The sequence below is a fragment of the Elaeis guineensis genome, chromosome 12, assembly GCF_000442705.2.
Source record: "Elaeis guineensis isolate ETL-2024a chromosome 12, EG11, whole genome shotgun sequence".
Taxonomy (NCBI): domain Eukaryota; kingdom Viridiplantae; phylum Streptophyta; class Magnoliopsida; order Arecales; family Arecaceae; genus Elaeis; species Elaeis guineensis.
In genome coordinates this window covers 71,302,904-71,327,795 of record NC_026004.2, presented here as the reverse complement: position 1 = coordinate 71,327,795, position 24,892 = coordinate 71,302,904, and positions in this window count along the sequence as shown.

The window sequence follows — 24,892 nt, the reverse complement described above, 5'->3', positions numbered from 1 at the left end:
AAGGACCCCAAAGAGTCCCAGGCCTACTGCTCAGGATCGGCACGGTCGATCCTCTCGACGACGTCGGGCAGAATGCAGCCGTCGATCAATCGCCTGATCAGGTCCCTGTCATTGAAGGGATTCTCCGGCCCCTCTTCGGAGCAGAGGGACTCGTCGGCAACAGTTCGACGGCTACTCGCCCTGCGGGCCACCGACTTCCTTCTCTTCCCCCTCTCGGCTACGGGCACCTCCGCGGAACGGACCCCCGAAATAGGGGCCCCAGTCGGCGGACTCCTCGAGGAGGCCCGGGGAGCCGTTGCCTCGGCATCCGAGAGAATGTCAATCGCTGGAGCCGCCTGGGCGGGTGCGGCCAAGCTCGACTCCTCCGCCCTGGCCCTCTTCGCCAATCCAGAGGTCGCGACTCTCTTCCTTTTGTGGGCCCTGAGGCCCCTGACAAGCATCCGCGCTGCTTCGACGTCCATTCCTTAAAAAAAAAAAAAAAAAGAAAAAGAAGCAAACTGATCAATCAAGAGTCAAAAATTGAAAAAAAAGAGAGAGAAAGAGAAGAAAAGAAGAAAGAGAGGGAAGAAAGAAGAGGTAAAAAAAAAAAAGAAGAAAAAAAAAGAAGAAAAAAAAAGGGGGAGAAAAAGAAGAAAGGCAGGAAAAAAGAAGATAAAGGAAAGGATGAAATACTCACAGGATCCTGGGGCCTCAGGCCGATATTGAACAGAAATTGCTCCCTCAAAAGATTGGGAAGGGAAGGAGAGGAATAGGCAAGAAGCTTCCGGGCAGCCTAGAGGTCATCCTCCCCCAGGCTGGGGGCCCGGCGGACAGAATCCCTCAGAGAGCCCCAAGGGGGCAGGCCCAGCCTCAGGGTCGGGCAGTGGACGAAGAGATATTTTCTCTTCTAATTATGGATTGAAGAAGGGGCACCTTTCAGCAACCCCTTCTTGCCAAACTGGGGAGAGAAGTACCACCGGTCCTTCGTCGAAGGATGGCGCTTGAAAGTATAGAAATGCCTAAACAGGGAGAGGGACGGCTGGACCTCGACTACGTGGCAAAGAGAGAGAAATCCTATCAAAAACCTAAAAGAATTCGGGGCCACAAAAGCCAAGGAGATGTCTAAGAAGCGGAAGAGGGCGACAATAAAGGATGGAAGTGGAAGCCAGAGTCCGGCACGGAATGCCTCCTGATACAGGCAAAAACGACCGGACGGAGGAGTGCTAGCCCGGTCAGAAGGGCTAGGCAACTCCAGATCGTACTCCGGAGGAACTCCGTACTGAACCCTTATCAGAAGGAGTTCCTCCGGAGTCAGGAAACATGGAATGGTGCCCGGTGCAAAAATCGGGCGGAGCCCAGCCCCAGACGTAGGTTCGTCTATAGAGCAAGGGACCTGAGGGTTTGAGGCGGAAGAACTCCCGGAACTGCAGGGGGCAGAAGAGCCAGACGACATGTCGAGTAGCCTCGAATGAGGGCTCTAAAGACCCCGATGAAGATGGACAGGAGGAGGGGCGAGAGGTCACAGGAAACTAACTCGGAGGAATACAAAAAATAATGGCAAAAAAGAGGTCCCTAAGCGGCGGGAAGAAAGGTGAAGGTGCTGGAACTAACCTGATCGCTCTGAGGGACCAGAGGGACGAAGATAGGGATGATTCGAAGGGCGCCTACGGCTCGAGAAGATACCAATTGAAACAGGGCTCTCGAAGGGAAGGCAGACACTGTTGGAACTTTGGAACGGAATAGGGCCCCTAAAGGTGGAAGGACGGGTTTAAATAGACCCTGGGATCCGGCACCATGATGATCGTGAATCTCCCCAGGCCAGCCTGCGCCCGACACGTGTCCCACTCCCCCGACGGGTGGCTAAAAGTGGCTGACGGATCGGCAGAGTCATAATGGCACCGTACCTGGGCCAGTGTACCTACGGGAATTTCGAAGAGTCCCTTCGTATCGCCCCAATTCGAAAAGACTCCAGCACGCGCACATTTAATGCCAAAATATCTGGGGGCGATCGTGCGCAGGATTCGAGGGGACAACTTCGGCTATGCCAGTCTCTCTGTACTTCATTCAAAATTCAAACTCGAAAGTAAGGGGACTGGTGTTGGGTATAAAATATCCACAGCCGAAGTTCTCAAGGAGGACTCCGCCCGGACTCCTACGAGAGTCGGGCTCCGTCGCCAACTTCAACTGCCGGTAAGCTCCGTCCGGACTCCTATGGGAGCCGGACTTCGCACCTGACTTTAATTGCAGGGGACTTCACCCAGACTCCTACGGGAGCCAGGCTTCGCCCATGACTCCGACTTCAAGGAGGACTCCGCCCGGACTCCTACGGGAGCCGGGCTCCGTCGCCAACTTCAACTGCCGGTAAGCTCCGTCCGGACTCCTACGGGAGCCGGACTTCGCACCTGACTTTAATTGCAGGAGACTTCGCCCGGACTCCTACGGGAGCCGAGCTCCGCCCACGACTCTGACTTCAAGGAGGACTCCGCCCGGACTTCTACGAGAGCCGGGCTCCGTCACCAACTTCAACGGCCGGTAAGCTCCATCCAGACTCCTACGGGAGCCGGACATCGCACCTGACCTTAATTGAAGGGGACTTCGCCCGAACTCCTACGGGAGTCGGGCTCCGCCCATGACTCCGACTTCAAGGAGGACTCCGCCCGGACTCCTACGGGAGCCGGGCTCCGACGCCAACTTCAACTGCCGGTAAGCTCCAACCAGACTCCCACGGGAGCCGGACTTCGCACCTGACTTTAATTACAGGGGACTTCGCCCGGACTCCTACGGGAGTCGGGCTCCGCCCACGACTCCGACTTCAAGGAGGACTCCACCCGGACTCCTACGGGAGCTGGGCTTCGTCGCCAACTTCAACTGCCGGTAAGCTCCGTCCGGACTCCTACGGGAGCCGGACTTCGCACCTGACCTTAATTACAGGGGACTTCATCCGGACTCCTAGGGAGTCGGGCTCCGCCCATGACTCCGACTTCAAAGAGGACTCCGCCCGGACTCCTACAGGAGCCGGGCTCCGTCGCCAACTTCAACTGCCGGTAAGCTCCGTCTGGACTCCTACGGGAGCCGGACTTCGCACCTGACTTTAATTGCAGGGGACTTCGCCCGGACTCCTACGGGAGCCGGGCTCTGCCCACGACTCCGACTTCAAGGAGGACTCCGCCCGGACTCCTACGGGAGCCGGACTCCATCGCCAACTTCAACTGCTGGTAAGCTCCGTCCGGACTCCTACGAGAGCCGGACTTCGCATCTGACCTTAATTGCAGGGGACTTCGCCCGGACTCCTACGGGAGCTGGGCTCCACCCACGACTCTGACTTCAAGGAGGACTCCGCCCGGACTCCTACGGGAGCTGGGCTCCGTCGCCAACTTCAACTGCCGGTAAGCTCCATCCGGACTCCTACGGGAGCCGGACTTCGCACCTGACTTTAATTACAGGGGACTTCGCCCGGACTCCTACGGGAGCCGGACTCCGCCCATGACTCCGACCTCAAGGAGGACTCCGCCCGGACTCCTACGGGCGCCGGGCTCCGTCGCCAACTTCAACTGCCGGTAAGCTCCGTCTGGACTCCTATGGGAGCCGGACTTCACACCTGACTTTAATTGCAGGGGACTTCGCCCGGACTCCTACGGGAGCCGGGCTCCGCCCACGACTCTGACCTCAAGGAGGACTCCGCCCGGACTCCTACGGGAGCCGGGCTCCGTCTTCAACTTCAACTGCCGGTAAACTCCGTCCGGACTCCTACGGGAGCCAGACTTCGCACCTGACTTTAATTGCAGGGGACTTCGCCCGGACTCCTACGGGAGCCGGGCTCCGCCCACGACTCCGACCTCAAGGAGGACTCCGCTCGGACTCCTACGGGAGCCGGGCTCCGTCGCCAACTTCAACTGCCGGTAAGCTCCGTCCGGACTCCTACGGGAGCCGGACTTCGCACCTGACCTTAATTGCAGGAGACTTCGCCCGGACTCCTATGGGAGTCGGGCTTCGCCCATGACTCCGACTTCAAGGAGGACTCCGCCCGGACTCCTACGGGAGCCGGGCTCCGTCGCCAACTTCAACTGCCGGGAAGCTCCGTTCGGACTCCTACGGGAGCCGGACTTCGCACCTGACCTTAATTGCAGGGGACTTCGCCCGAACTCCTATGGGAGCCGGGCTCCGCCCATGACTCCGACTTCAAGGAGGACTCTGCCCAGACTCCTACGGGAGCCGGGCTTCGTCGCCAACTTCAACTACCGGTAAGCTCCGTCTGAACTCCTACGGGAGCCGAACTTCGCACCTGACTTTAATTGCAGGGGACTTCGCCCGGGCTCCTACGGGAGCCGGGCTCCGCCCACGACTTCGACCTTAAGGAGGACTCCGCCCGGACTCCTACGGTAGCCGGGCTCCATCGCCAACTTCAACTGCCGGTAAGCTCCGTCCAGACTCCTACGGGAGCCGGACTTCGCACCTGACTTTAATTGCAGGGGACTTCACCCGGACTCCTACGGGAGCCGGGCTCCGTCCACGACTCCAACCTCAAGGAGGACTCCGCCCGGACTCCTATGGGAGCCGGGCTCCGTCGCCAACTTCAACTGCCAGTAAGCTCCGTCCGAACTCCTACGGGAGCCGGACTTCGCACCTTACTTTAATTGCAGGGGACTTCGCCCGGACTCCTTCGGAAGCCGGGCTCCGCCCACGACTCCTACCTCAAGGAGGACTCCGCCCGGACTCCTACGGGAGCCGGGCTCCGTCGCCAACTTCAACGGTCGGTAAGCTCCGTCCGGACTCCTACGGGAGCCGGACTTCGCACCTGACTTTAATTGCAGGGGAGTTCGCCCGGACTCCTACGGGAGTCGGGCTCCGCCCACGACTTCAACTCCGGGAGGACTCCGCCCGGACTCCCACGGGAGCCGGGCTCCGCCCACGACTCCGACCTCAAGGAGGACTCCGTCCGGACTCCTACGGGAGTCGGGCTCCATCACCGGCTCCGACCACTGCCGAACTTTAGCCGACAAATCTGCATTTTCCCCCAAGACATGGCAACCACCAGGATCCTGCTCCACTTCCTGCGATGGATTCCACGCAGCTCCATCAATCCCTGACAGACCGCTATGATAGCCAGGACTCTGCTCCACTTCCTGCGACGGATTCCATACAGCTCCATTATTCCCGAGCAGACCGCTATGATGCCCATGATCCTGCTCCACCTTCTGTAACAGATACTGCGTGATTCTTCCATCCACTGGTAAGTCGCGACAACTGACGCCGCTCCACTCCCTGCAGCAGACTCCACGTGGCGCGCTGCAGTGAGGGCCACAGGTCTACTCCACTATTCCTCGCAACAAATTCCTCCTGACTCTGGGCGGTCCACTACCAGACGGTTACAGGCGTCGCTATCAATCTGTTTCCCCCTCCATCTATAAAAGGAAAACCCCAGATACGTTATTCTATAAGCTCTCATTTTTTACCTCAAAACTCTGCTAAATTCTCCATTCGAGCACTCCATTCTTGTTGAGGCAGAGAACTGACTTGAGCATCGGAGGGTCTTGCCGGAGCAACTCCACCTCCGGTTTAGACTTCTTTTGCAGGTCCCAGCGGCGACCGCGACTCCCTCGACTCCAGCTTCTCCGGTGCAAGCGGATTTTTGCACCAACACATCATATGGTATATTTTATATTCATAATAATTATGATGAACTCCATAAATCAAGATAATGATTTTAGGATTATGATGAGGTCATACCTATGAGATCTAAAATCTTAGAAATCTTGATTTGGAATATTCCTAGTCATAAAAATATTGAGTAGGAGATTAATGTTTCAGATAAACTGGCATATCCTATGTATGCTCAATGATGAGAGTAGCTGATCTCATAGGCCACTTATGCGAGACACTAATATAAAGATGTGAGTGCTCATTAAAGAATGAGTTCACTAAATTGATCTGATTTAAGAACATCTTATGGAATTGACTTATCCGTCAAAAAATATTTTCTTATAGTGAAAATTGTGCATGTAATCCTTTGACCTGAGACAACCATAGAACCTTATATATATGAATCCATATTTTGGTTCTTACTCATTCATGACTTAGTCATGTATGGGGTGTTCTGGATATGGTGAAATATGTATGAAGGTTGTGAGTAGGTCAATATGGAATGGGTCACTCCTGGTAAGAGGAGATCACATCCTACTTGCTCTAATCGACTGATGATTCAGGGAGTCTTTGATCAAAAAGTAAAATAAAAATTAGAAAGAATTTTCGATATTTCATTAATTGAATCATCATTATAAGATTAAAATAAATATGAATGTGATATTGGATTAGACATATTTCCATATTCAGAGTCATATTCGGGATGTAGGTAGATTGCAGGATCGAATTGCACGATAACTTTTCATTGAAAGATATTTTTGATATTTTTATCAAAATTTTATATCTTTCAAGTAAACATGATATGTTGCTAGATGTCAATATTGTTTGTGGGTTTGATCAAATTAAAGAGTTTAATTCGATCGCTAATTAGAAAGAGTTTTAATTATCGAAATTGAGTTAGAGTGATTGGACCTAAATCAGTTAGATTGAATTCTAATCAAATCAGATCAACTTGCACTCGGACTTACTGCTAGCTAGATGTAAAATTCAATGGATCACACATAAAGAAAATTGATCAAGGATCTAATTAGATTAGATCATGTTTGTAAGATGAACATGCTAGCATACATTGCAAACTCTAGCTCTTTATTTTGAATCGAGTTCGAATTTGATTCTAGATTGGGCTAATTAAAACTAATTAAACTCAAATCAAATTTGGGTCTCAGTTGGGTCAACCCTTTGCTAGTTGAACCAGAAATTGGGCACCACAAAATCAGTATCCCATGCACCAAAATTTTTTTCTCTAGCATGTGGGGTTTATCTTGTGTGCAAGTATCATGTTGGCATCCCATGGGATGGGACACCCCTTTCTTTATTCCTATCCAATTGTTTCACAATGAAAAAAATTTGTGAAGGGTTGTGATCTGATTTTAGGCATAGAGAAGTCCTATTGTGGCTAAATCACTTCATGAGTTAATCATGAAAATTGGATAAAGTTGGAAACATAGCTAACCCTAATCCATGCGCCTTATATAAGAGTCCATATTGTTAAGGACTCTTATCTATGTGTCACACCCCATTTTATCTAATTTTTTCTCCATGCAAACTTCTAATTAGTGCCTCCCTTATGGACCATTGGATGGTGTTGTGCGCTGATCAATGGTGGAGAGGTGAGGTGCCAAAAATAAGGTTGCATGACTCTTCGGAGAAACACTGGAGAATTAATTCTGACGAGTCCTTCTGCATGAAATGACTCTTGAAATTAATTCAGATAATTCTACGTATCAGATTTGACATGGACCAATGTTTTAAAGGTGGAAGGATGTGATTTTTGGGTGTGGGAATTGGATTGGAATGGTGTGAATGCATCTGATCTTCAGATATAAAAGGGGATGCGTGTCGGGGTTCTAAGGCATTCAAAATTCTATTCTTATCTCTTCTTTCTTACACCTCTCTCCCTCTTGTCCAATTATTTTCTTTCTTCTCTTGTTACGATAAAATCTAAAATAGTAAGGACAAATCTGATTTTAGGACAAAGGCCTAGGAAGTGATATAAGGAAGACAAAGAGACTAGAAAGGTAGAGATAGGAAGGCTAGGAGGAGAGGAAGATAGCTCTGAAGTTCTATTGCCCAAAGAAGTTCTCAAAGAGAGAATTTTGAAGGAAGAATCATCTTAAAAAGTTGATGTCTCGATCAAAGTCCTGTGTGGATCACTGTTGAAGGACAAACACTTGAGTGCCTGGTGGAGGTTCTGTCAGAGTTTTGGAATAAGCATTTTAGGTATTCTTCTATACCTTCAATTTTGTTATAAAAATATTTTATATGATTGTTAATCATCAAGGAGGTACTAGTTTAAGAGTTTAATGTTTAGAATTTCTTAGTTTAAATTTTTTAAATTCGTTATGCTTTCGCTGTGCATGTTGTCTGTGAAACCCTACACGGCTAAGCTAGGAGCTAGAAACTTTGCACAGCTTTGAGATCCTGGTGCTGAAAGAGCTTCTATCAGAGCAGACATTGTTTAATATCAGCATCAACCAGGTCAATCCCCAAGATGCACATGGGTCGCCTGCCTCAGAGCCATATGTTCTTCGATTCATACTTTGCTTTTTTGCTGACCACTTGATTGCTTTGGTTGTAGAAATGGATCCAGATTTGCTAAAGAAGTTAGAGAAGAAGGCCCACCGAAAAAGGGTAGCAGAGCCTGTAGGTGGTTGGACTACCCACGTTAGGATTAGAAGTCTCCCTGCATCACTGACTTCAGAGTTATAAGGGTTCGATCTGGCTTGACTTCTTCGATTTCTGATGGAGATCAAAGAAGCCAAACAGGTCGAGCCTTTGAAAAAATAATTTTGAGCCTGTTGGCCCCCCAAGTTGTCAATTTTTCCCTAGAAGACAAACCAACCAAGGAAGCTAGGACTTCTGAGACTGCATCAGCTGGTTTGAAGCTCAAGGTTTCGGCCTTGAGAGATTACAAGCTAGTGCATGAATTGTTTATCAGGATGCTCCTCCCGGTCGATGCAAACGAGCTGCTGGCCAAATTGCATGGGGCAATAAGGAAAGGAGCTGTGGTGTGCTTCATCCAGGTAAGCTAAAGCTCCTGTAGTTTTATTTATTCTAAACATACACTTGTTACATTACTCATAAGAGGTTTTTTAACAGCTCGCCCATTATCTGAATGGGTACATAGAGCACTCCCGTGAGCTTTCAACAGAGGTGAGAAAGCACAAAGCCGACATCAAAACACTCAAGGTGACAAAGGGCAAGATCGAGAAGGAGGCTAGAGAAGCCTCCATAAGGGCCAATGCTACTGTAAGGAAAGCTGAAGACACCAAAGCGGCCCTAAGAGAGGCTGTAGAGGAAAACTCTCAGCTGCTAGGCATCTAAGAAGTATGGGCAGCGAGAATAAAGGAGCTTGAGGTCTTACTAAAAAAGAATAAAGCTACGATCGAAGTAGCAGAGAAGAAGATAGTAGAGGTGGAGCGGTGCTGAGGCACGGATCAGGACCATCATCTCAAAGGCCGTCGAGGACTTCTAGACGTCAAAGGAATATCACGATGAAAAAGTCGAATTTGCCACTAATGCTTACATCGATGGGAAGCAGCTGGTCCGAGACAGGATTACCGCCTAATATTCAGAATTAGATTTGAGCTTTTTGGATGAAGTTTGGGAGCCCACTACAGTCGATGCACCCATAATGAATGCTCACATGCTAGATGCTGCCCCTTAGGCTTTTTTATTTCCTTTCCTTTTGGTACTTGGATTTTCCAAGGTCATTGTAAAAAATTTTGAAAAAATGAATGAAGTTTGTACTTCTTCATACTATTTACATTTTCATTATTTTTGAAAGATTATACTTGCATATTTTTATTCAGTACATAAGGACTAGTTTCAATCCAAAGAATTCAGAATTATTCCAACTAAAAGGATATCTAATTTAATTCTAACCTTGAAAATTTAGTGTTGGGAATAGTGTCCCAAAGCCAATCATCAATCTGTTGACGGTTGTGCTCATTTTTATATATGTACATGAATTATGAATTAATAAAAATTATTTTGATATTTTTCATCACAAAATATTTCATCTTCTAATGAACTCCTATGTTGTGGTGAAGTCCTTAGGACTATTGAGACTTGACAAAGGAGGATTTATCGTTTAGTCCTTAAATCTATTTGTGACCAAATAATACGTTGTTACCAAGGACGACAACGTTTATCAAGCATAGGTCACTGTGTGCCATATAGGTTGGTTGTCCTTTTAACCAATGAGTGTGGAGACACTGGTATGGCATACAGGTGAGATGTAAGGGTACATCTACACTGAACATGACCGACTCCGGAGCTATTTCTGCTGTCAAGTTTTGCTCCGATGGAATATGGGTATAAATATCTCTCTGACCTGAGACCGCCATGGTGACTTGCAAGCAACTCACTGCACTTAGGCACTGGACTACCTGAATTTCTAATTCAGTGACGGAAGACTGCTGGGTGTAGTCAAGTACTTGACTTATCGGTGCGTGTGTCAAGATGGGATTGACCACTCCAGTTTAGGAGCTGTGTATAGTCATGTTTCAATTTAAAAAAACCTTGGTCAGGGTAGTCTTTGTGAGGAGTCACAGGACTGTTTGAGTTGAGCACGATTCGGATGATCTAATCAGGGTTGACAGTTTAACCCTGAGTCATCCTAAACACAGAGGTCAAAAGGATGAATTATACAGTAACCATATTCACGTAGGTTCTGAGTGTTGCGATTGTGATCATTCGACCTATCCGATCATCGGATACCATTGCTAGATGGTCACTTCGATTAATACAGAAATTAATTCCTGCGCTATCGGTTTAGGTTCAAACCTGCGGGGTCACACACATTAGAGGTTCCTATCTGATCTGATGGCTGATGAAGAGTTCTAATGCTCGTGAACTATGAGTCCTATGTGTCTGAAACTCTGTGATCGAGAATCAGGATTCTCTGATCATGAGTCCCACATATTTTGGATACCGGGGTCAAGAGTCCCACTGGTTTGGGACTCTTCGATCAGGGTTACATATCGATGAATTCTGATGCCCAATTACCCATCAGATTTGGACTCAATATTTATGAGAGGTTTAATTAGTGATTTGATCACTAATTAACTCAATTTGATTGAGTAATTATTTTTGGATCAAGTCCAATTGAATTGGATTCAGTTGGGTTTGACCCGATTAGGTTAAGAGTTGACCTAATCATCGAGATGGTTTGGTCCCTAATTTGATCAGGGGTTGGGCTTAATCAATTCCTAATTTGATTAAGATTTTATTGAGTCTAATTAAGCCTAATTTAGTTGGATTTAAATTAGTCTAATTGGGCCTAACTTATTTGGTTCAATTAGGTTGGTTTAAATAATGAAACCACCTTGACCCATTCTCCCTGCGCCACCTCACTTCCACTGCGCCCATTTGAATTCACGAGAAGAAAGTTCTTATGAATTTTTTCTCATGCAAAGCCCTCCTCATGCCCTACTTTAATGTGCTAAATGAGTGGATAAGGATGATTGGTTGGCCATTCAAATTCAAAACAAAGTTTGAATTTGAATGAGCAACCAATCTTAGCGCCTTGACCTTATCCTCTTTTAACGCCCCATTTATTACACGAGAAAATGTTTCTCATGAAATCACTTATGCACAAATTAAGCCACACCCTCTTCTTCTTACGCCCTCAGTGGATAGGAATAAATTGGTTTCCATTTAAATTCAAAATTTGATTTGAATTCAAATGTGCAATTACTCATCTTTATCCTCTCACGTGGATAAGACGTTTGACATTATTTTTAAAGGAGGAGAAGAGTGGGGCATGTGCAAGAAAAATTTTGAAGAGAAAATCTGGGCGTGAGAAATCCTTGTGTGCAAGGTGAAGGTCTATATCCTTTCGAGAGAAAAAGAAAGAAAAGAATGAAAAAATATGCACAGGGTTTTAATGAGTTCTTCAGGGTTTCAGCCTGGAGTTTGGGAAGTGAGAAGGTGAGCTACGAGTGTCGTGAGCCCACCAAGTTTTAGAGAGATCTTCAACATCCTCTCAAGCACGTCTACTGATGATCTGAAGTATCCAAAGAATCGACAGATATCGATCGAAGGAGTTCGATCAGCATCGACCGTCGAAAGGGCTCTACAACGAGCTAGCACTCGTGAGGAGTCGATCAGATCGGGAGCTTTGTGTGGATGATCCACAGAGGTCAGACACACTGTGTGGCTACATCATGATGATCAGACTCTCCTGACAGTGATCAGATTATGGCAATCTACTACCCGCACAAAGGTATTGTGTTCTGAACACATTACAGTAAAGTGTTTACTGTTCATATTCGAATTTCAAATTTAAATACATGCATGCTATATATCATATTTAGATTCTAGTGTAGGATAAATTTTTATTAATTAATTAGATTAATTAATAATTTCCACTGTAAAATAGTGATTTTGAAAAAGTTTTAAAATTATCATTTACCCCTGCACTGAATTTTCTCACAAATGGTATCAGAGCAGGTTCTAAGATATGATATATGAATTTGTATGCATAGATTAAGTTGTAATCTAAAAGTTTAAATTTAAAATTTAAAATTTAAAATTTAAAATTTGAATTTTAAAAGTTGTTCGAAATTCAAAATTTAAAAATTTGAAATTCAAAATTTGAAATTTAAATTTTAAAATTTGAAATTTAAAATTTGAAATTCAAAATTCAAAAATTTGAAATTCAAAATTTAAAATTCAAAAATTTGAAATTTAAAATTTGTTTGAAATTTGAAATTCAAAATTTAAAATTTAAAATTTAAAATTTAAAATTTAAAATTTAAATTTTGAAATTGGTATATTCAGATATACTTGATCCAAGTAGCAAGTAATCTAATTAGGTTGGTTGCCATGGCCGTCCGGTCATAGGAGAAAAGTAGGGTTTAAAGGCCCTCTCCTCCCATTCGATGGGGTCTCCTATGGCGGTAGAGGTGCCGCTGCAATTATATCCCATACAGATAAAGCAGCAAAAGGACTTAATTGTATAGGTTCAATTATAAAATTTATCATGAATGTGTTAGATTAGATCTAAAAAAATATTCATGATTTATTTTGATTGAGTTATTTTCTGTTATGTAATTAGCAATAGGATTGCTATTTATGAAATGTGCTGATCTATTTATGAAATGAGTCAACATATTTGGTGAACAGAAAATAAAATCTTTCTAATTTGAAAATTATTTTTGAAATGCCAAACCCTGACCCATCAGCCCAAATACTTAATTAAAAGAATTAAGTATTGTCTAGTAGGTCTAGAATTGTGAATTAAGATCTAAGATAATTGTATAAACTTGTGGGTCAATGGGTTAGATGGATTAGGTCCATAATTGGGTTAGACCTAAGGTTAGCTTAAAGAAATGGACTAAATTAGAGTAATTGGTCAAATCTAATCAAAAGTTGAATTAGATTAGGTCAAGGATACTCTAGACTCAACTCCAATAGTTGTAGTTGAATGGGTCCATGTCTTTAACTAGATCAAGATGGACTTAATTCATGGCTACGTGGTGGAACCCAATTTACTAAGTTGATCAAATTAAAACTAATGAACCGGTTGGTGTCTAAGGTAAGTTTGGCAGTTTGACCAGTGGTTTTTAAGCGGGAGCTACTCGCAGTGATTCGATCTCTGACGAGTTAATGGCATATCCCTACCACTGATCTCACTTATCTGGCCAACCTGGTGAATTAAATTTTGATTAGATCACTTGATGATTAGGGCTCACCCATGTCATTAGGTAAATCAGTTTGACTGATTTAGGTGCTCCTAGTGCCAGCTTTAATTAAATCCTTTTTAATCTGACTTAATGAAGTCAGTGGGAGGATTGAAATTGGCTGGATATTTTCTTTTCATCTATCCTTTAATAAAATCCTCAAAAATTATTAGGTCCTAAAAATGATTAAGTTATAGTGATAACTAAGTCATAGCCTCCCATTAAGTGAGTGATAATGAGTCCATTAGTTTAATAATCATTGGAGGCCCAAAGGCCTGGTGCTTATTGACTAATGAAATTATCATTCATAATATGATAATTTGGTTTGAGTCTTTCTGATGGTGGTCAGGTTGGCCGGCCAAAATCGGGCCTGATCATTTATTGGTCCGATTCACCAAATCAAGTCATGTTAATGGTTGGACCTAACCAGATCTTTTCAGTGGAGGCCAAAGCCTACTGATTAGGTTCTGGGGCAAAATCAATTACTAGAAGTTGTTTAGAGAAATAACTGGTTATGAACCTATCTATAGATGCACATGGGTTGACCAACCAAAGTTGAGCTCGTGTGTAGTCTGTGTGGATTCTAGTACCCACTAAGGAATTAAAGTAATTCTTTGAATTGGAGGTTGAGGCTACCAGTTCGTAAAAATACTGGGAGAAACTTTAGACTAAAGTCCAAGTCTTTAGTATTAATAATTTGTGTACTAATTAAGGTCTGGTTTTTCTTTATGCAGCTATGGCCACTACCCTGTCGCTCCGATCATTATTAGATAATGACAAGCTCATGGGACGTAATTTCGATAGTTGGTATCGAAAATTAAAAATCATCCTTGAGCATGAGCGGATCCTTTATGTAGTAACGGATCCGGCACCTGAGGAGCCAGCCCCGAACGCTAGAGGGGTGGTCCGAGACACTTACCAGAAGTGGCTCAATGACCACACCACCGTTTGGTGTATTACGCTGGCGGCAATGAATGATGAGTTCAGCTACAGGTTCAAGAATGCCCAGCCTCAGGAGATGCTTCAAATGTTGAACGACTCTTTTGGCACGTCTGACGACGTTAAAAGGCACAAAACTAGTTGTGCCATTTTCAATGCTCGGATGAGGGATGGAGCCTCAGTCACTGATCATGTACTGTACATGATCGAAATGATTGAGCGCCTAAGTAAACTGGGTTTTCCCCTGCACGAGCAGCTCGGTAAGGATGCAATCCTTAATTCTCTGCCCAAGTCCTTCCTTCCCTTCCTTACTCATTTTCGAATGACAAAGCCTGCAGTGAACTACCACGGCTTGTTGGGGTTGCTGCAAAACTTTGAGAAGGATCACCAGCTTCATAAGGAGTCGATGAATGTTGTGGGAGGATCTTTTTCTGATTGTCGATCCTTTAAGAAAGGGAAGAAGAACAAGAAGAAAAAGAATAAGAAGGTGCAGCTGCATGCTGGGACATCTGCACAGGGTCAGACCAAGAAGCGCAAGCCCGACCAGAGCCAGGCACTGGAAGAGGAACTGTCCTCTATACATTGCCTCACTGGACCCGAACAGGCCAAAGAAGAAGCAAGGTACTTATATGATAACACCTTGCAACTTTTCCATTTGTGATACTACTACCTGGGTATTGGATACTAGAAGTCCTTATCATATTTGTAATTCGATGCAGGGTCTGTAGGTCAGTAGGAGATTTGATAAAGATGAGAGATTCCTGAACATTGGAGATGGAAGCAAAGTTTCAGTTCTAGCATTAGGAATCATGAACCTTGTAATCAATTCTCGAAATATAATTTTGAATGAATGTCACTATTGTCCAAGCTTTTTATTAAATATTATTTCTGTAGGCCTTTTGGCCATGAACGGTTATCAATTTTTAATAAAAGGAAACGTTTGCAATATCATTTTGAATGATGTTACAATATTTGTTGGACAACTTAATAATGAAATTTATTTTCTATCACAGCCTGTTAATATGGTTCAAACCTTCGGTAAATATCCTAGAATAGATAATGTGTCAGAAGTCTACCTTTGGCACTGTAGGCTAGGTCATATCAATAAGAACAGGATAAACAGGTTGGCTCAAGAAGGAATTTTTGAAGTAGATGATTATGAATCACTTCTAACCTGTGAGTCCTGTCTTCTTAGTAAAATGACCAAGTCACCTTTTACTGGAAAAGGTAAGCGAGCCAGTGAACTCTTGGCTCTGGTACATTCTGATGTATGTGGATCCTGTTGGGAAATGTGTCCCAAAAAGCCAATCGTCAAGCTGTTGACGGTTGAGCAACCAAGTATTGTAATTGATTTGTTAATAAATAAAATATATTTGGCATTTTCATCATAAGCTTTCATCTTCTAATGAACTCCATTGTTATGATGAAGTCCTTAGGACTATTTAGATTCGATAAAGAGAGGATTTATCGATTAGTCCTTAAAACTGTTCACGACCAAATGATAGGCTGTTAATAAGGACAACAGCTTCTATCGAGCATAGGTCACTGTAGGCCATATGGGTTGGTTGTCCTCTTAACCAAAGAGTGTGGAGATACTGGTATGGCATACAGGTGAGATATATTGATACATCATCATTGAATGTGACCAACTTCAGAGTATTCTGCTGTCGAGAATGTCTCTGATGGGATATAGGTATAAGTGTCCCTTAGACCTGAGATCGCCTCAGTGACTTGCAAGCAACTCACTGTGCTTTGATACTGGACTAACTAAATTTCTAATTCAGAGATGGAAGGCTTCTGGGCATAGTCAAGTACTTGCGAAGTTAGAGTGTGATCGAGATGGGATTGACCACTCCAAGAGTTGGAGAAGAATGAGTCGCTGTATTTCAATTTAGCAAAACCTTGGCCAGGGTAATCCATCAGATGGATTTGATATTTTGAAATACAATGTGGACAACTTGATCAGAGTTGACAGTTGAACTCTGGGGTGTCCTATGATCATTTTGGTCAAGGGGATGAATTATATGAAAACTATATCTGCATAGGTTCTAAGGATGTTGTTCTACACATTCGACCTATCCGATCGTCGGGTACCATTGCTAGATGGTCACTTCGATTGGTATAAAAATTTATTTCTGTACTATCGATTTAAGTTTGGATCTATGAGGTCACACACATTAGAGTTCATGATCCGATTGGATGGTTGATCAACGATTAAGAATCGTTCTAGGGTTAAATGATCAATACGATTGACATTTAACCCAATGCAAGTGTTGCAGGAGGATCGATTAGCAATTCGATTGCTAATTGACTTAATTTGATTAAGCCAATAGGTTGAGATTAAGTATAATTAAATATGATTTAATTAGATTTGATTTGGGCTTGATTGGATCAAGTCCAATTGATTTATTGGATAAGCCAAGTGCAAGAAAAAACTAGTCCTAGTTCAACTAGGACTTGGGTCAATCTAATTTCTAATTTGATTAAAAAATTAAATCAGATTTAAATCTAATTTAATCTGATTAAATTAGATTCTTAATTGGGTTAAGATCTATTTTAATTGGGTTGATCTAATTTTGGTTTGATTTGATTTGAGAAACTAAATTAAAACAAGTCATAAGATAGAATCCTAGTAAGACTAGGATTCCACCTTGCGCCACATAAGCCTTCCCCACGCCCTCTCTCTCATTCAATGCCAATCTCCTCTTATTTTGTGTGACAAAAGCCCTTTCCCAGGTCTCTCCTATGTTCACAAAATATTTCCTCTCTTCTTTCTTACATGGAAGGTGGTTTGGATCAAATCAAAGAGGAATAAGTTTGGATTTCGAATTCTATGAGATAGAGTTTTAGAAATCCAAAACTCTTTCAATTTTGCACCGAATTTGAATTTTTTAGAATTTTTATAGCTTTTAGAATATACATTGTGCATCCTTTTCTGGTGATCCATGCATGAAAATAAGAAAGAGGTGCTCAAGAGTTGGGCGCCCCTTATCTTGCCATGTTTGGATAAGCCTTGACTAGGTATTTGACCTAGACAAGGACTCTATCATATCTCTCTGTATAAAATGAGTTTCTTCATGAAATTTTCGAAAAAGATAAATATTTGAGAGATCTTTGGGTCATCCAAAAATTAGAGAAAAATACCTTTGGGCCATGGAGATATAATAGACACAAGATAGGGTGTCTAGAGAGAGAAACGAGAAGAAGAAGAGGATCTTCTTCTAGGGTTGTTTGTTTTCATCTCTTTCCTTCCTCCATCTTGAGTTTTCTAAGAGTATCTCATATTTGAAACTCCTCCTCCTACTTTTCATCTTTGGAAGAGTCCAAATTAAGAAGAAGAAGGTACCTGATCAACCATCAAAGAAGGATCAGTGCAGTACTAGCATACTGTGCTGATTTTCTGAAGCAGGACTTCTGATTGAGATTCGTGGGCTCGTGTGGACGACTCCTAGAGGTCGGATGCATGTGCGGCTTGCAACATCATCCTCAAGTCCAAATCAGTGAGGTTAGAACATCTAACTTGCAAGGTAATAGATCTGATCTATTGTTTAATACATACATTAGATGTAGTATAGAAACATGTTGATATGATCAACATGTAGTTCATGCTCTATATATATTTTTTAATTTTTGATTTAATGTTATGTAATAATCATGTAATAGAATCTTAGATCTAAAGATTTTTTAATTTTAAAAAATAAATTTTAATTTATTTTAGTCTTCCGCTGTATGATCTTGAAAAAGTTTCAAGATCTAACCCTGAAACCCTAGATCTGATTCCTACAATTGGTATCAGAACCAGGTTCTTTATTACATGATTATTTATACATGCTTAAATTATTTCTTAGATTAGATCTAATTTATAATCTTATTATTAAATCTAAAATTAAAATTTTAGATCAATCACGAACTGCAAGATTGTCCTGCTGTAAGGTTTACCCCTTACAGTGCAAAGGTTGTCCTAGTTTGTGTAGATCTATCTTTAATCATAAATTTATTAGATATGATCTAGATTAAATTTATGATTTATTAGATTTAAAAAATATTTAAATCTAAAATAAAATCTCTTTGTTAATAATTTTTATGCAAAGAAATTGTTTAAAGTTGAAATTGTTTCAATTACATGAACCTGTTTAGATTAGATCTAAAGTAGTTTCATGTTTATTTCACTTGTATCTTGATTATGAATCAAACATGCAATATGATTGGTAGAATCATATTATAAAATTATTTTATAAATATGAAAATTATTTTTTGAAAAGCCAAACCCAACCCTCCACCCAAAACTTAATTAAGAATTAAGATGTTGTTTGATTAGGTTCTAGGATTGTGAATTGAAGAACCTAAGACACAAACCATAACACATTGGGTTAATAGGTTAGTGGGAATTAGGTCCATTAATTGGGTTAGACTTATGGTTAGATTAAAGATGGACTTAATTAGAGAATTGACTAAATCTAATCAATTGTTGTCTTAGACTAGGTCAAGGATTCTCTAGATCAATTACAATAGTTGTAGTTGGTCAAGTCCATGTCTTTAACGAGAACCAAATAGACTTGATTCTTGGCTAAGTGGTCTAGCATGAATTGTTAAGTTGATCTAATCGAAACTAATTAAACCAGTTGGTGTTTAAGGTAAATTAGACCGGTGGTTTTTAATTGGGAGCCCGCTTATCTGGCCATTTCTGATGGTGTCTAAGGCAAGCTTTGGCCGACCCTCCCACTGATCGAACTTACTTGGCCTCTTGGTGAAATTATATTTTGATCGGATCACTTGACTATTCGAGCTGACCCATATCAGCTAGGTAAATCAGTGTGACTGATTTAGGTGCTCCTAGACCAGCCCTTTTAATGGTCTCCCTTAAGCTGACTTGGTGAAGCCAGTGGGAGGATCATGATAAGCTGGTTCATCTGACCTCATCCTTTAAATTATTTAAATTTTTTATAATTATTAGGTCCTTAAAATGATAAAGTTATGGAGATAACTGAGTCATAGCCTCCCATTAAGGTGTTTGATAATGAGTCCATTAACTCAATAATCATTGCAGACCCAAAGGCCTGGTGCTTGTTGACTAATGGAATTATCACTCATCATATGACGACTTGGAAGTGTCTCTCTAATGGTGGTTAGGTGAGCCAACCAAAGTTGGGCTTAATTATTCGTTGGTTAGATACACCAAGTATGATCATGTTAATGGTTGGACCTAACCGGATCCTTACAGTGGAGGCCAAAGCCTACTGATCAGGTTTCTGGGGCAAAATTAAAATTACTAGAAATTGTTTAGAGAAATAATTGGTTATGAACCTACCCTTAGATGTACATAGGTTGGCCAACCAAAGTTGGGCTTGTGTGCAGTCTAAGTGGATTCTAGTACCCACTAAGGAATTAGGGTAATTCCTCGAATTGGAGGTAGAGGCTACCAATTCGAATAAAATAGTGGAAGAAACCTTTTGATTAAAGTCCAAATCTTTAGGTTTAATGAATCAATTACTAATTAGGTTATGGTTCTCCTTTGTGCAAATATGGCCACTTCCCTATCGCTCCGATCATTGTTGGACAATAATAAGTTGGTGGGACCCAACTTCGATAGCTGATATCGAAAGTTGAAGATAGTCCTGGAGCATGAACGGATCCTATATGTGATAATGGATCCTGCACCTGAGGAGCCAGCTGCCAATACACGTGGAACAGTCAGAGATACTTACCAGAAGTGGCTCAGTGACCGGACCACGATGTGCTGTATCATGCTGGCTACCATGAGCGACGAGTTCAGTCGCAAATTCGAGATGGCTCAGCCAAAGGACATGCTTCAAGTGTTGGAGGATGCCTTTGGCACACCCGATGACGTAGAGAGACACAAGACTAGTTGTGCCATCTTCAATGCCAAAATACGGGATGGTGCCTCTGTCACTGATCATGTATTGTACATGATCGAGCTGATGGAACGATTGAGCAAGCTCGGCTTTCCTTTGCATGAGCAGCTTGGGAAAGATGCAATACTGAACTCGCTGCTCAAGTCTTATCTCCCATTCCTCACTCATTATAGAATGACAAAGCCTGAAGAGAACTACCACGGGTTACTGGGGTTGCTTCAGAACTTTGAGAAAGATCACCAACTTCACAAGGAGTCGGTGAACTTAGTGAGAGGTTCATCTTCTGGTTCTCGATCTTTTGAGAAAGGGAAGAAGAACAAGAAGAAGAAAGTGAAGAAGGTGCATGTTCAGGCTAGGACATCAGTGCAGGACCAGACCAGAAAGATCAAGCCCGATAAGAGTCTATTCTACTGGCAAGCACCCTAGATTAGATAGTGTGTCAGATATCTACTTATGGCACTGTAGGCTAGCTCATATAAACAAGAACAGAATAAACAGGTTGACTCAAGAGGAAATCCTCGAAGTCAGTGATTGTGAATCACTTCCAACCTGTGAGTTCTGTCTTTTTGGTAAAATGACCAAGTCACCTTTTACTGAAAAAGGTGAGAGAGCTACTGATCTCTTGGGCCTAATACATACTGATGTATGCGGGCCCATGAGCACAAGTGCTAAAGGTAGATATTTCTACTTCATAACTTTCACGGATGACCTATCCAGATATGGATATGTCTATCTGATGAAACATAAGTCAGATTCATTTAAAATGTTCAAACGATTTTGAAGTAAAGTAGAAAAATAAACTGGAAAGAGTATTAAAACTCTTCGATCTGACCGAGGAGGGAAATACCTTTCTAGTGAGTTTTTCACATATCTAGGAGAGAATGGAATTCTCTCCCAATGGACTCCTCTAGGAACACCACAGTATAATGGTGTGTCTGAAAGGAGGAATCAGACTCTGTTAGATATGGTCCGATCCATGATAAGTTTTCCTAGCTTGCCGATATCCTTCTGGGGATATGCACTCAAATCGGCCTGTTATCTGTTAAATAGGGTTCCAAGTAAGTCAGTAATTAAGACTCCATATGAGATATGGATAGGACGTAAGCCAGCACTTTCACACCTTAGGGTCTGGGGGTGCCCGACCTATGTCAAACGATTAGTCACAGACAAACTTGGACCTAGGTCTGACAAATGCTCATTCATAGGGTACCCCAAAGAGACAAAAGGATATTTTTTCTACCATGCTAATGAACAAAAGGTGTTCATCAGCCTTAAGGCAATCTTTTTAGAAAAAGAGTTCCTTGGTGAAGGAACCGTTGCCTCTAAGGTTGAACTTGATGAAGTTCAACAGGTAGAAGGATCGACATCAATAGTTGAACCTGAGTCGGATATGATTAGATCAGATTCGGAGCCTAATGTACCTGCACCATTAAGGCGATCTGGTAGAGTACCGCATCAGTCGGACAGATACTATGGTTTCTTGATCTGGGATGGTGATCCCATCGAACTTGATGAGAATAATGAGGATCCGATCACCTATATGGATGTAATGCAGAGACCTGATTTCGAGAAATGGCTTGAAGTCATGAAATCTGAAATGAAATCCATGAAGGTCAACGATGTATGGACATTGGTTGACCCACCTGAAGGAGTTAAACTCATTGGATGTAAATGGGTCTTCAAAAGGAAAAGGGGCGCAGACAGAAAGGTGGAGACCTATAAAGCCCGTCTGGTCGCCAAGGGGTATCATCAACGTTATGGTATTGACTATGACGAGACATTTTTTCTTGTGGCAATGCTCAAATTCATTCAGATAATGCTTGCAATAGCTGCCCATCTGGATTATGAGATCTGGCAGATGGATGTAAAGACAGCTTTCCTGAATGGAGAGCTGACCGAAGAGGTGTATATGATACAACCTAAGGGGTTTACATCTACAGATGAGTCCAAGGTGTGCAAGCTTCAGAGATCCATTTATGGATTGAAGCAAGCTTCTCGGAGTTGGAACATGCATTTTGATAAGGTGATCAAAACGTATGGCTTCATTAAGAATGGAGAAGAGCCCTGCATCTATAAATGGGCAAATGGTCCAGTTGTGGTATTCTTTGTCTTGTACGTGGATGACATTCTCTTAATCGGGAATGACATCCCCGCACTACAGAGAATAAAAGTTTGGTTGTCATCACAGTTCTCCATGAAGGACTTGGGTGAAGCATCCTACATCCTAGGGATGAAGATCTATAAGGATAGATCTAAAAGGATGCTTGAGTTATCCTAGTCCATGTACATAGACACTGTGCTGAAGAGGTTTAGCATGGAGAATTCCAAGAAGGGCTATCTACCGATAGGTCATGAAATTTCTCTCTCTAAGAAGGATTGTCCGACAACTCCTGAAGAGAGAGAGCATATGAGTAGAGTCCCATATGCTTCAACCGTGGGATCTATCATGTATGCCATGACATGTACAAGACCAGATGTGGCATACTCACTAGGAGTAGTGAGTAGATACCAATCTGATCCTGGAGAAAATCATTGAAAGGTGGTTAAATCCATTCTTAAGTATTTGAGAAATACTAAGGACCAATGGTTGGTTTATGGCGAGTCAGATCTGAAACTTGTGGGGTTCACAGACTCTAGCTTTCAATCTGACCATGATGACAGCAGGAGCGTGTCGGGTTATATCTTTACTCTGAATGATGGAGCCATCTGCTGGAAGAGTTTCAAGCAGCATACTGTGGTGGACTCTGTTTGTGAAGCGGAGTACATCGCAGCATCGGATGCCGCGAAGGAAGCTGTGTAGCTGAGAAAATTCATCAACGAGCTCGGAGTAGCATCCTCCCTCGATGGTCCGATCCTGCTCTACTGCGACAACACTGGTGCCATAGCTCAGACAAAGGAACCGAAAGCATATCAGCGGACGAAGCACATCTTGCATCGCTTCCACCTGGTCCGGGAGATCATGGATCGAGGTGACGTCGATCTTCAGAAGATCGACAGAAAGGAGAACCTGACCGACCCCATCACTAAAGCCCTGGCGATAAAGGAGTTCGACAACCACAAGTCGAAGATGGGTATTAGATACTGTACCGAGTGGCTTTAGGACAAGTGAGAGTTGTTGGGAAATGTGTCCCAAAAAGCCAATCGTCAAGCTGTTGACGGTTGAGCAACCAAGTATTGTAATTGATTTATTAATAAATAAAATATATTTGGTATTTTCATCATAAGCTTTCATCTTCTAATGAACTCCGTTGTTATGATGAAGTCCTTAGGACTATTTAGATTCAATAAAGAGAGGATTTATCGATTAGTCCTTAAAACTGTTCACGACCAAATGATAGGCTGTTAATAAGGATGACAGCTTCTATCGAGCATAGGTCGCTGTAGGCCATATGGGTTGGTTGTCCTCTTAACCAAAGAGTGTGAAGATACTGTATGGCATACAGGTGAGATGTACTGGTACATCATCATTGAACGTGACCAACTCTAGAGTATTCTGCTGTCGAGAATGTCTCTGATGGGATATAGGTATAAGTGTCCCTTAGACCTGAGATCGCCTCAGTGACTTGCAAGCAACTCACTGTGCTTTGGTACTGGACTAACTGAATTTCTAATTTAGGGACAGAAGGCTTCTGGGCATAGTCAAGTACTTACGAAGTCAGAGTGTGATCGAGAAGGGATTGACCACTCCAAGAGTTGGAGAAGAATGAGTCACTGTATTTCAATTTAGCAAAACCTTGGCCAGGGTAATCCATCAGATGGATTTGATATTTTGAAATACAATGTGGACAACCTGATCAGAGTTAACAGTTGAACTCTGGGGTATCCTATGATCATTTTGTCAAGGAGATGAATTATATGAAAACTATATTCGCATGGGTTCTAAGGATGTTGTTCTATACATTTGATCTATCCGGTCGTCGGGTACCATTGCTAAGATGGTCACTTCGATTGGTACAGGAATTTATTCCTATGCTATCGACCTAGGTTCAAATCTATGAGGTCACATACATTAGAGTTCATGATCCAATCGGATGGTTGATCAACGATTAAGAATCATTCTAGGGTTAAATGATCAATACGATTGACATTTAACCTAGTGCAAGTGTTGTGGGAGGATCGATAGCAATTCGATTGCTAATTGGCTTAATTTGATTAAGCCAATGGGCTGAGATTAAGTCTAATTAAATATAATTTAATTAGATTTAGTTTGGGCTTGATTGGATCAAGTCCAATTGGTTTATTGGATAAGCCAAGTGCAAGGAAAAACTAGTCCTAGTTCAACTAGGACTTGGGTCAATCTAATTTCTAATTTGATTAGAAAATTAAATCAGATTTAAATCTAATTTAATCTGATTAAATTAGGTTTTAATTGGGTTAAGACCTATTTTAATTAGGTTGATCTAATTTTGTTTGATTTGGTTTGAAAACCAAATTAAAACAAGTCATAAGATAGAATCCTAGTAAGACTAGGATTCCACCTTGCGCCACATAAGCCTTCCCCACGCCCTCTCTCATTCAACGCCAATCTCCACTTATTTTTGTGACAAAAGCCCTCTCCCAGGTCTCTCCCACGTTCACAAAAGGTCTCTCTTCTTTCTTACATGGAAGGTGGTTTGGATCAAATCAAAAGGAATAAGTTTGGATTTCGAATTCTATGAGATAGAGTTTTAGAAATCCAAAACTCTTTCAATTTTGCACCGAATTTATCCAAATTTTTTTAGAATTTTTGAATTTTTGGGTACACATTATGCACCCCTTTCTATGATCCATGCA